General features: G+C 39.6%; 1 protein-coding gene across 2 annotated transcripts in view; it reads left to right on the top strand.

The window, feature by feature from the left end:
* The window catches only part of LOC116916488, a 30504-nt gene that overhangs the window by 1456 nt on the left and 17536 nt on the right, over positions 1-11512 (top strand). Inside the window, exon 2 of one of the 2 annotated variants that reach the window (XM_045168618.1) lies at positions 4140-4242. The gene's annotated coding sequence lies outside the window, so the exon portion shown is untranslated. Of the gene's footprint in view, positions 1-4136; positions 4243-11512 lie in introns of both variants that reach the window. The other variant, XM_045168617.1, reaches the window with a different exon arrangement.

Below are 11512 nucleotides of genomic sequence, written 5' to 3'. Positions count from 1 at the left end.
TAGTTTAAAATTATTAGGTAAATTTTCTGAAGTTTTTTAGTACTTTTCGCCCAAAACTAAACAGCTTCAAGGTCAATTCCCTCTCATCCCTTACGGAATTCTTTGTATACCCTGCCCACCCCATTATGTGCTGGCATGATGACACTGGATTCTGTTAGAAAACAGGAAAACTTTTAAACGTGTTGCGAGATCCATTTTTAAAATTCTTTATTCCATCCATATAATCGTAATTGTAAAATTGTAATTCAAAATGGGCGTATTCTTTATTGTTGCTTTGTTCTCGACTTTGGTGATTGCGTACCCCCATCTTGCTCAAATGAGGAAAAACTGATTTAAGACAGAAACGTTGACATAAGTTGAACAAATTTAGTTTCCTTTTACTTATTTTTCCATTTTTCATTGCATTGGAAATCGTCTGGAACGTCAAGTTCATTAAGCCCATGACTGTTCATCTTGTATAATCATGAGCTAAAAAATCTCTTAGGCCGGCAAATCTCTAGGCCTAAATTTGCTTGATTGTTACATCGAATAATGCACGCTACATCTGCATTTAATCTTTCTGAAGGGGACTCGTATAGTTTTGTAAACACGCGTCTTTAATATACTGGCAAAGACGAGTCAGTTTCTAATTGATTTTCCAAATGTAAATGCATATTTCTCTACGAATAGATTGAACTCGAAACCCTGTAGGCTCTCTATCGGATTCGCTTATTTTCTAGCTGTCGGAGCTACAGTTTTTATCGGAAACGTATCCGGCTGGTAGACATACACTGCCCAAACTGTCGGATTCTATTTCCGCAGAGACATTAGATTGTCAGTATAAAAAAAAAAACAATTCCATCAGTTTATCTTAAACATTTTAGGGTTATGCAAGTCAACTGAGAACTAGGACTTCCACTTTTGTCACTACAGTTGCTGTTTTCGGATAAATTTGATAAAGACCATATCCTATTTTTTACGAGGTCCAGTGCCCAGCAAAATGAATATCGAGAAACCTTCGATATAACTTTTTACAAGGGCAAACTTGTCAGAACATCAATGTGCCTGTGAAATTGAATTGAACGACGGATAAGACTAGGGACATTTAAAAAAGGTCTACACGAAAACCGCTCTTCTGTTCGGTACGTAGCGGTCAGAATATCAAGTGGATTCCTGCGTAAGAGAATTCACGGTTTTTTGCTTTTCAATGACGTGCTGCACGTGGATTTAAAACAAAAAAATAAGGAAATATACTTTTTTTAGCTGCTTTGCATTGTCGGAACTTCTTGAACATTGCCGCATCTTGAAGTCTGATTCTTTTTACTGGTCCAATAATATTCAGCCCGCCAAATTAGATAGGCAAATAAGATAGTCCATACTTGTCTTCATCCATTGTGTCCCAATCTATTTCTTTTCTGATTCCTCCCCTGAGAAAAGAAAAGACGCAGAACAAAAGGCGGGATTTTGTGAACATATCTCTTTCTCCTTTTGCGTGTGTGTGTGTGTGTGTTTGTCGTGAACTCTTCTGGATGGTACAGGTCTAATGTCTTTTCTAGATGCTGATGGCTCAGATAAGGCAATGTCAGCAGAATTGGGGAACAGTGTCGTCTAGGATCAAGAGATCATTATTACTAGACTGGGCTTGTTATTCATTCTTTTATTCTCCTCTTTCTTTTGCCAATTTTTTTCTTCTCTATGGATCTGTTTTTCTTTTTGTGAAAGGGTTTCCCGTTTAGTTTTTGCTCAGAATTTTCATCATTCCCATCTTTTTTTTTTTGTGTTTGTTTGTTTCGGGCATCAGTTCAATGGGGGGGGGGGAATTAGAATGCAAAAGTACGTCTCTTCTTGACGATGACGAGATGAGAAAGTATTAAAAGAAAATCCACGTTCTTTTTTGTTTTTCGCGTTCATGTCTTCTGATGAGGATTAGACATTAGACGGTACCAGATCCTACTTTCATTCGTAATCCGCTAGAGTTTTGCCGACTTTTTTTTTTCTCTTTCTCCGCTCACGCTCGTCAAACAGTCTTAAAACGAGATGAATATGGAGAGAACAAAGAAGAGGCCGAATTTCATTATGCGTCTTGTTCTATGCTGCTGTCGTCACGGTGCATATCTCTTTCGTGCAGACTAATCATCGTCTCCATATAAAGCGGGCAGTCCATCTCTGAGGGATTCGTTGTAGAATTCGATCGTTCCACAGGTACGAACTCCAAAAACGATAGAAAATCGAACTGTTGCAGATATTTTTATTCTTTTTTGTTTGGGGGGGGGGGGATTTGGGGTTGTCAGTTGGTTTGTGCCACGTTATCAGTCTTTTGTTTTTGGCACTCTTCAGTGCAGTCTGTGTGACACGGGATTCTTTATGTTCTTCGGCTTTTACAGTTTCATTTGTCTTCGCTTTTTATTTGATAAAAAACTTTTTCCTACCACCGTTTTTTATTAACTGGTGATGCACCGAAGTTGCAAAGACGTTAGAAAATGGCAAAGAATAGTAAAAATGATTTCTTGAATCGGACAGAGGAAAGGCAACTCTTATTCTGCTTCTTGTATTCTCGTATTTATTTAGACATCGGGTTGGTTCAAACATATTGCGCCTATGATGCACTTCACGCCATTGCTATCGTTTTTTGTTTTGTTTTTCTCTAGAAAAGCACTCACCCGAAGTTAATATCACGTTTCTCTTTCACTAAAGAGAATTGCAAAATAAGATAGAAAGCGAAGGGTTCCGATTTTTCAACACCATTTGTTTACGATTCGACGAAAATCGCAGCCATTTGAGAATTTTCGAGTTATTTTTTGTTATATTCTTTGCTGGATCAGACGTACGGAGGTAGAGCGTGATAGTTGTTCTTATCATGGCTTCTGTTCAACGTCAAACAGTATGATATAGACGCCCCCGTAAATCCTCGCATGACCTGGTCTTTTTGCGGGACACTTTTGCGTTAATGATCTATTTCGCTTGTATATAACGTAAAGCTCTCACAACGAAATGTTTGCAATAAATATTTGTTTTTTTCCTCGGTTGAAGTTGGTAGATGTAAAATACGCCTTCTCCCCGAGTGGCTCGTTATTTCTCTTGTTGTGCATTCGAGTTTATTCCACTTGCTGCGTTTCGCTTCTTTATGAAACACAATGCATAATTGGTCGTCTCTTTTTTCAAACTTGAAATGCTATACTTTTATTTAAGTCGATTATTCTAGTAGATTTACGAACGATTTCCTATTTTCCTGTGTGTGGTTTTCGTTTATTGTTGAACATTCAATTCCCACCGTCACAATTTGTGTATCGTGTACACACGTTCGTCGTTATTTCAATCGATTAAACAACCGTACAGCTTCTCCTTTAGATGTTACTTCTTGAACGCGTGAAGGGAAAAAAAAAGATTTTGAATTAAATTCGATGCGGATAATATTTATTCTTGCCTAGAAATTGGAAATTTGCATACTACTATTTTTCGCGACATTAATAACCCTTCGCGACCAGGCTCAGATATCACGGTGCAATGATTTTGTTCGATCCGTTCTATTGTTGAATGGATTACACGTTCTCCCTTGACAAAGACTATCCCTTTCCACGTGGAGACTCTTTTTATGTTTTCTTCACTCCGTTAATGTTAAAGGGATGAAAAATCGTTTTTTAAAACGAGTCATTCTCAGTCGCACCATTCACTAGTAAAGGTTTTGTCTTTTCTTTTGAGGAATTCGTCTATTAGCATTTCCATAAATCACGGCGGGTGAGTGTGAAAGCTAACACTGATATTGCCTTCAAAAAATATATATTAAACTAAGGACGAAGGAAACTTAATTTGCGTCGTCTAAAGAGAAAGACAACAGTCTGTGGGTGATAGTGTACGATCGGTGGCAGGATGTGAAGGCCACTGGAGTGAGTGCCAAATGACTAAAGTGTATACGTACGTGCTGGTGGGTCGGTTCCAGGAGTTAAAAGACGTTACCACATCGGGTAAAGAGAGCGTGTGCTCATCTCTGTCAATACGATCTGATGGCACCGATCTGTTTATCGAGCAATTTCATTCTGGTTAGAAAATAGCCTCTTTTGTTTTGTTGACTTGTTTATCCACCGATTTGATTGACGATAAATTTGTTGACTCAAAATCTAAGCTTAAACTTAATGAAATGTTTTTGAATGATTCAATAGCAGTAGGCGATGCGCCAAGTTTCATCCATCCGGATCGTGCTCGTCCTCATCCGGTCGCTGTGGTCAAGTTTCGTCGGGGTGACGTTCAACTGGCCATGACGTTCAGGTTAGTGACCATTTTAAAATTGATTCTATCTCTTGAGAAAAGTTTGGCGTTCGCATTAGTTTCAGTCAATCGATCGTATTTATTTTTTCTTTGCTTCTTTTCGCATTACGGCTCGCTGTATCAAACCAAGCGAAAAGTTGATTTTCCTTAAGTTTAAACAGAGTTGCTTAAAACGTCTTGAAAAGCGAAATTTGAGAAAGATGGGCTTTTTTTTCCCCCTAACAAACTCGTGTTTTTGTTGTCGAAGTACTACTCACGTCTCGCCATCGTTCTGGATCTAGGGTAGGCAATTGAACAAACATACGGCTAAAGCTCATTTCCATCATTCGAGGCACTAGACTTTATTTCTCAACGGTCTTCTTCTCGAACGTCTCAGGGCTTAAGGGTCAAATTTAATTCAAGGCTGAAAAGTAGGCTCTACAAGGCAAGAACTCTTGGTCAACATTGAGATCGTCGTTGACGTCAATTTCCTGTTTGATCGGCTGGAAACAAGAAAAGAAAAAGGGTTCAGCAAAACAGAGGAGCATTCAAAACAGAGTCTACAGAGCTCAAGCATACGAGTCGGTAAAAGAAGGTTGCATAATTCAAACATCACGTAAGTGCCGGGGGAGCCAACCATCTCAGTCAGACACACGCAAGGTCGACTTTAAAAAACTCCAACAAGATTGAAAGCGTCAAACCAAGTGGCCGGACGTGACGTTTAAGACTTTTTTCGCCACCGGAGAGACGGTCATTGATGTTGTTTGTTTTACGGCTGTGTGGGGTTATAGGGCCAGTTTGATCGCGTGAACTTGTGTTACAAATGGTAATAAATACTGTCTACGCACGAACGCGTGATGTTTCAAATTTCGCGGTTCAGCCGTCTCGTCGTTCGAGTCGGATAACTTCCCCTCCCCATTTTTTTTTATCTCTGCAAAATCGATTTCTTGTTACTTTTTCCCTGTCGATTTTTTTAAACTCCCCGTGGCAATTGACACGTAACGGTTCAATATTTTAGTTACATCCGACTACGGTATTCCATTTCGTGTATGCAAAAGCAATCTCAAGTACTGGCATCGCCATGGCAACCATTTTTGAAGTATGCTTGGATAATGCTACTGTTTGTTGCCAACGCACTTTTCTCTTCTTCTGGGAACTTAAAGTCACGCCTCTTTTTATTATTATTATTTGAAATCTACAACTTGAATCGAATAATCTAAAAACACCGCCCCCGTTTATTGATTGAACGTGCTGAGCGCAGCTCTTGTCCAAATATGATGGAAGCGATTGGGATGGAAAATGTCGTTTCTTTTTTTTTAAATTCCGCAATCACGCCTGCAGTGAAAAAGGAAAACGAGGATGAACGTAACATTTGTTGATAGTAGAATAATGATAACGTGATACGATCACATCAAGCCGATCAGTTTGTTTGTAAGTGCAGCTCGACATGCGCGGAACATGATTTTGTTTTCTCCATTGACGTTCGCTCACCTTTACCGTCTGAATTTGTTCCTCTGTGCTGGGTCATTGCGCCTTTAAAGATTTTTTTTTTTTTTTCACCGTATCATCGCGTGCCTTTGATCCATTTCCCTACATTTGTCTTTTTCTTTCAGCCGAACAATTTTGAGTCGCGAGAACGATGCGCATGTAATTCAATTGATCCTGACGAGTGTCAAGAATGGAAGAAATGACAAGAACGATCTTGTATGTCAGGCACGAGGAATGCCGTAATGGTGTGAAAACACTGGCTGATCATTCCAGTCGTCTTGTTACGCCAACAGTTGTGTGTTTACGTTGTACCTTACGTTCATTGCTAACTTTCTCGCAATTTTCATCCAACCAATTCGAATTTTTGCTCGTCTCTTTCATTTCCCGCGCTATCTTGCGTTAGTAACGTGACATCATTTTCTTGTGAATGTTTTTCCTTAATTATTATAGTCTTTCACGCCGTCGTTGATAAAGTTTCGACAATGTTGTAACGGCCTCGTTACAACATGTTTTTTTCTTGTCGTGAGACGTCTGCTACACTTCTTTTCATGACAGCTAAATCGAAACGAACAAATGAACCGATCGGCTTTTTTTTTTTATGGGAGGGATCATCCCAAACAGCTGTGCCAAGATGACGACTTTTCACAGTGTGGTATACCGGGGTGTGGTACTTGATCAGTCAAGAGCCATCAACTCCCGGCCGCAACAGAATCAATTCTGTGGAGATTGAATTTCGGACTGAAATTGATGAAACGATCGATATTACCACCCCCCCAAAGTAACATCATCGAGATCGATTCGTGATATTAAACGATGAAATTTCCTCAACCGATTTTTATGACATAGGGTATAGTATTTCCAACAGCCATGAAAATGAATGATTTATCGTTAAATGTGGAAAGTGACTTAATTTCCTGAGTGTCGAAGTAAGCCAGTTTATTTTTATCTTCTTCTTTAATTAGGCCCCAAAGTTGTCCATGTTTTGCGAGGAAAATAAAGGTCAAATGCTTAAGCAGATTGAAGGCGAAGAGCCTCAATCAACTGGTATAATGTTTAAAGAAAAGACTTTTTCGTTTATCGTCTCGATGTCCGTTCGGTCTAATATGTAATTATACCAAATGAAGTCTGCGAACTTGATCAGATTTCCCCTGTGTGCATGCAATCCAGTGCGTTCCTATATAAATCGTTTGGCGAAAAAAAAAAAAAAAGGGAATGCCAAGACCTTGCTGATATGGGATCTGTCGGTTGATATGAAAGGCACTATTATCTTTTCATCTGCCAGCTGCCGCACAGCTGTTCTCTGATCTCATTGACTGTGTCAACATCAGCGCTAAACCCTTTTAAACACGGCCTCTCATCTTTGCATTTTTTTTTTTTTTTTTTAATTATAAATTTAACAAGATTGTAACAAAGTAAACTCGAGAATACCGTCGGGCCATCTTGAAGCTTAAAAGCTACCTTGTTAACATATTCATAGGTTCCCTTGTTGCCAAATTATTATTAGCGAAAAAGATCCTCCGTCTCAGACGTCCAATGTGATACAAAGTTGGACAGGTAACTAGCAAGTACAATCGCCACCTGACCTCTTTGTCCGCGTAATGGAAAAGGAAAGCGAGCTGAATGTGGGTCAATAGCTACAGTACAAAGGGAGGGAAATTTAAACATTTTCTGAGCGCAAATCGATTGCAAAGAGAAACGAATAATAAAGCCAGTGCGCACGAAAAGGCAGTTTCCGACAGCAAGTATATAGCGCCCGCAAACGTAAGAGAAGCTCAGCAGGTAGACTGCAAAATAGCACGGTTGGACAAAACTTTGATGATATCTGCGAACGGCTGTCCTCTGTTTATTAAATACCGTTCTGGTGCAGCCTGAACAGTATTATGCACACTTGCACATCAAAGTGAATAGTTGAATCGCTGCTCCTGCTGCTGCTTTCCCGTCGCCATAACTTATAAGTGCGTAGAAAGCGGCAGCAATAACTTTCGGCTGCTTGTTGTGAATGCCTAGATCAATGCCACCAATCATCGCGCTGCCTTACAGCACGCGACGACCGTTCCGGGCAAAGAAAATAAAGTTTCTCCCCCCCCCCCTTTTTTTTTGTAGGTAAAAGTCTTTGTCGTGGCAATAACTGCTCGCTTTTTTGTACACAATTTTTTTCTTCGCTTTAAGGTCGACCCATAGTTGTAATAAAAAGAGCTCGGCACGCAACCTCAATAGCTCCGTTCGTTCATTTGTCATTAAAAAAAAAAAAACGAATTTTTTAAACCATCATTTAAGCTGGCATTAGCCCCATGATTGCCCGTGTTTGGCTATATCTTTTCCCTTGTTTCTTTCGTTTTAATTGCGTACTATATACTGGGTAATCAAGTTATACTTGTGTACTGTTTTCTGCCTGCAAAATAGAAAAACAGCTCACGTGTGCACGTAACTATCTAACAATTCTCGTTAGTCCCCGGGTGGGCGATGCGTTTAGTGTTGGTCATTATGGAAGCAAGGAATTTATAATTCGTTCTGTTCCTGTTTTGTTGTAACGAAAGACGATATATGCGCAGCACTTGGTCGAACGTGTGCACATTAATAAATTGCTGTATCATAAATCGAAAGGCAACCAACTGGCACAATCGATTGTCCACGGTTGCGCGATCTTGATAACATCGTCTGTTTTTGGCCATCATTTTCAATTGTGTCTATTGTGCTCTAAATTGATTTTGCCTATATAGGTGCTGCGTAATTTATTTTTTTTACGTTACGGCGTCTATCTGTCCTTCCTTTCTTTCTTTTTTCTTGCAATGGTTTGTCAACTATATTAGACGGGATTTCGCTAAAATTCTGATCAAAATCATTTTGTTTTTGTTTTTGTAGGTACTTTTTTGTTTTTTCAATGTGAGTTTTGTGCAGTAACGAAAAACATATTTGAAGCCGCCAAACTTTTCTTGCTTTTTGACTCAATTCAGTTTGGCAGTATAGCCGTCAATTTGATCAAAAGCCCAGCGGCTGCTTCGTTAAACAAAAAAAGGGCGTGCCGTCGCGAATAAATTGGTAGGCTACTCTGCCAACATGCATTATGCCACCTCGTCGGTCGGTGAGTGAAAAGAGCTGAAACAGTGTGCTTCTCTGCTTATCAAGCTTTTTAATTAGTCTTTTGACTTTTCACAAGATTCTTTTTTTTTTTTAACTTCGCTCTTCTGCGTGGCACTCCTAATTCACTATGCACGTTAATTACTAGTTTAGATTTTTTTTTTTTCAATATTTGGGTTTTCCTCTGCGCGGCAAAAGGAGAGATCCAATTTCTGTAGGCACGATTTTTCTTGATTAACTTCAACGGCATTTTATTAGACAAAGCGCTATTTTGATTGAATGAATGACAGCTCGTCCAGCGAATGAAATCTTGCACGCAAAGTGGAAATATTTATTTATTTTTGCCTCCCAATCTTCTGATAATCTCTGATATTTATACCTTTCTCTGATGTTTTTCTCCCCAATTTTTTTTTTTGAACTCAATCGGAATTTTGAAAAAAGTAAAGTAAACAACAAACTGCGCATTTAAAACGTTTTTATTTGTCGTTGCAAATGTTGAGGACGAAGGTGTGGTTAAGAGGCTTCCCTGTCGCAGATTATTTTGCGCGTTTCAGATCAACACCACGCATCATGTGCTATTCCATGCTTTAACAGACAGGGACAAGATTTTTATCTTCTTCGGTTTTGACGTAATCCGGCTTTGTCACGGCTGAACAAGTTGCACCGTTTGCAGTTCGGCAAGTACCATAACAACTTGGCGATTCAGACGTTTTTTTGTCCCCATTTTCTCACGCGATTTTTCCATTTTAACTGGACCTTATTTTATTTTTGTGTCTGTAGTTGGAAAGAGGTTTTACTTGGGAAATTTTACAGACGAATGTTGCTGTTTGGAAGCCGATAAACGTAAAAAGCATTCCAAAAAAGCAACTACTCCGCATTGCGCGCAAGCTTTTATATCTATCGCACGTTATATCCGATTATAACGGAGGATGAAACTCTTCAATAAAGTCTTGATTGCATTTATGCAAAGTTCCAAACATTAATCAAGACGTGTTGTTCATTCCATCATTGAATTGTCGCGCATTGAAACTCGGTAAGTTGATTTGTACGCGCAAGTCTTTGCTTTTCAGCTTAACGTAGAAATGCCAGCGAATTGCTAAAAGCTCTGTACCCAATTCCGGTCCGACTTCCCTTCGTAACCCTCATCATATCCCGACTTCCATTTACATGATGTTCTAATCCATAGGCTTCATGTTCCCCGTAAACTTGTACGATGTGAATTCATTGAAGAAGCATTTTTCTGCGTTCTGTAGTTTGAACTCGACATAAGTCGCTTGGCACCAAGAGTCACGCATTCTTTAGGTCTCCCCCTTGATGTTTGATAATAGGAGAAACGAACTATCTCTGGTTTGTTAATCAGCAAATATGCACATGGCTGCGTGAACTATAAAAACCAGGGGTTCACGATTCTCGGTAAACCTTTTGAGTCTTCAAATGCGAATCTGCACATTTGACGCGGTGCGGCGGGGATGGCTTTCTGTAATCCTAGATGAGTGGGTTCAAGTCTAGGTTATGGTCCAATGTGAGAGGTACCGTGTGACCTACAACTGCTAATACCCAACTATGTTGTATACATACTAATCGTGTGGTATTAGCTCTCATCCTTGCCGGACCTTTAAGCCACAGTGTAAATCACGTATAGCCTTTTTTTTTTTTAAATTTTGTCTCGTTTGCCAAGAGCTTCGATCTCGTCAAATGTGATCCTCTTTATAGCCCTTGTCGTAACAACCAAAAGAATTAAATTGTTATGCCTGAGAAATTGTGGGTTTCAAAAATACAGCTTACAGACCTGTGGTCCCCGATTGATTAGTAAGGCCCGCGTTTAGGCTTTGTGTTCGTGACACACAGGTGGTAAGGCACGTACATTTGAATCGATCGATGCAAAAGTTTTCGACTAGGATTAGAAAATCGACCGGGGTGCAGGGGACAACTCTAAACTTTATGTAACAGCAGACTTGTGTACGTCAAATAAAAATAGGTTTAAAAAAAAAAAAAACTTTCTAAATCAAGTCAGGACTCTCGAAGTGAATTGGCTGCAGACGGACAAGAATTGCTCGGGGAAAAAAAAATCGAATGGTTGTCCGTATGCAATGTGTGATTTTCACTGCCGCCCTCTAGGGGAATGGATAGGATGGACTGCCTGACCTGTCAAACTAAGGCACGTTACAGTAAAAATAGAGGTAGAAATAGGATTGTATTATTCTTGCTTAGGGCACTGACGTCGTGTTTTGTATCGACGTTTTACGTCAAATAGAGACCTACGTTAACGACAAAAACAATCGAATTCAGCTCACGAAATTCCATCGTCAAATGTATCGTGTTTCTTCATCTCGCTTTTTATCACGAAGACGAAACTATCGTATTTACGTGTCCCTTTCTTTTTGTGTTTTTATTATTTCCATTGTCTCCTTGGGCGAGTGACGTAATACCGACTGTCGATGTATCCTTGCCTAGGTGAACGGGGGAAAAGAACCTGCCAGTGGGCTCACACTTGAATAGGAAATTCCAGGAAATTTCATAAGTAATGCTGATGAGATTTCTTTTCCTGCACGTTTCGTTGTATATGAATAGTTGGTTCCCTTCCGAGTGCAGCTGTAAGGTTTTCAGCTCCCTCCTTTAAAAAAGCTGAAAGAATTCATCTTTCATTTTTCGTTTGTTTCTGCATCATTCGTATTGAGAAAGTTAGTGGGCCACTAGTTTGTCATTTTGCCCTAGTACGTGATTG

Source organism: Daphnia magna, linkage group LG2, assembly GCF_020631705.1.
Source record: "Daphnia magna isolate NIES linkage group LG2, ASM2063170v1.1, whole genome shotgun sequence".
NCBI lineage: Eukaryota > Metazoa > Arthropoda > Branchiopoda > Diplostraca > Daphniidae > Daphnia > Daphnia magna.
The sequence above is the reverse complement of the archived record's forward strand: the minus strand, read 5'-3'. Positions and strand labels throughout refer to the sequence as shown.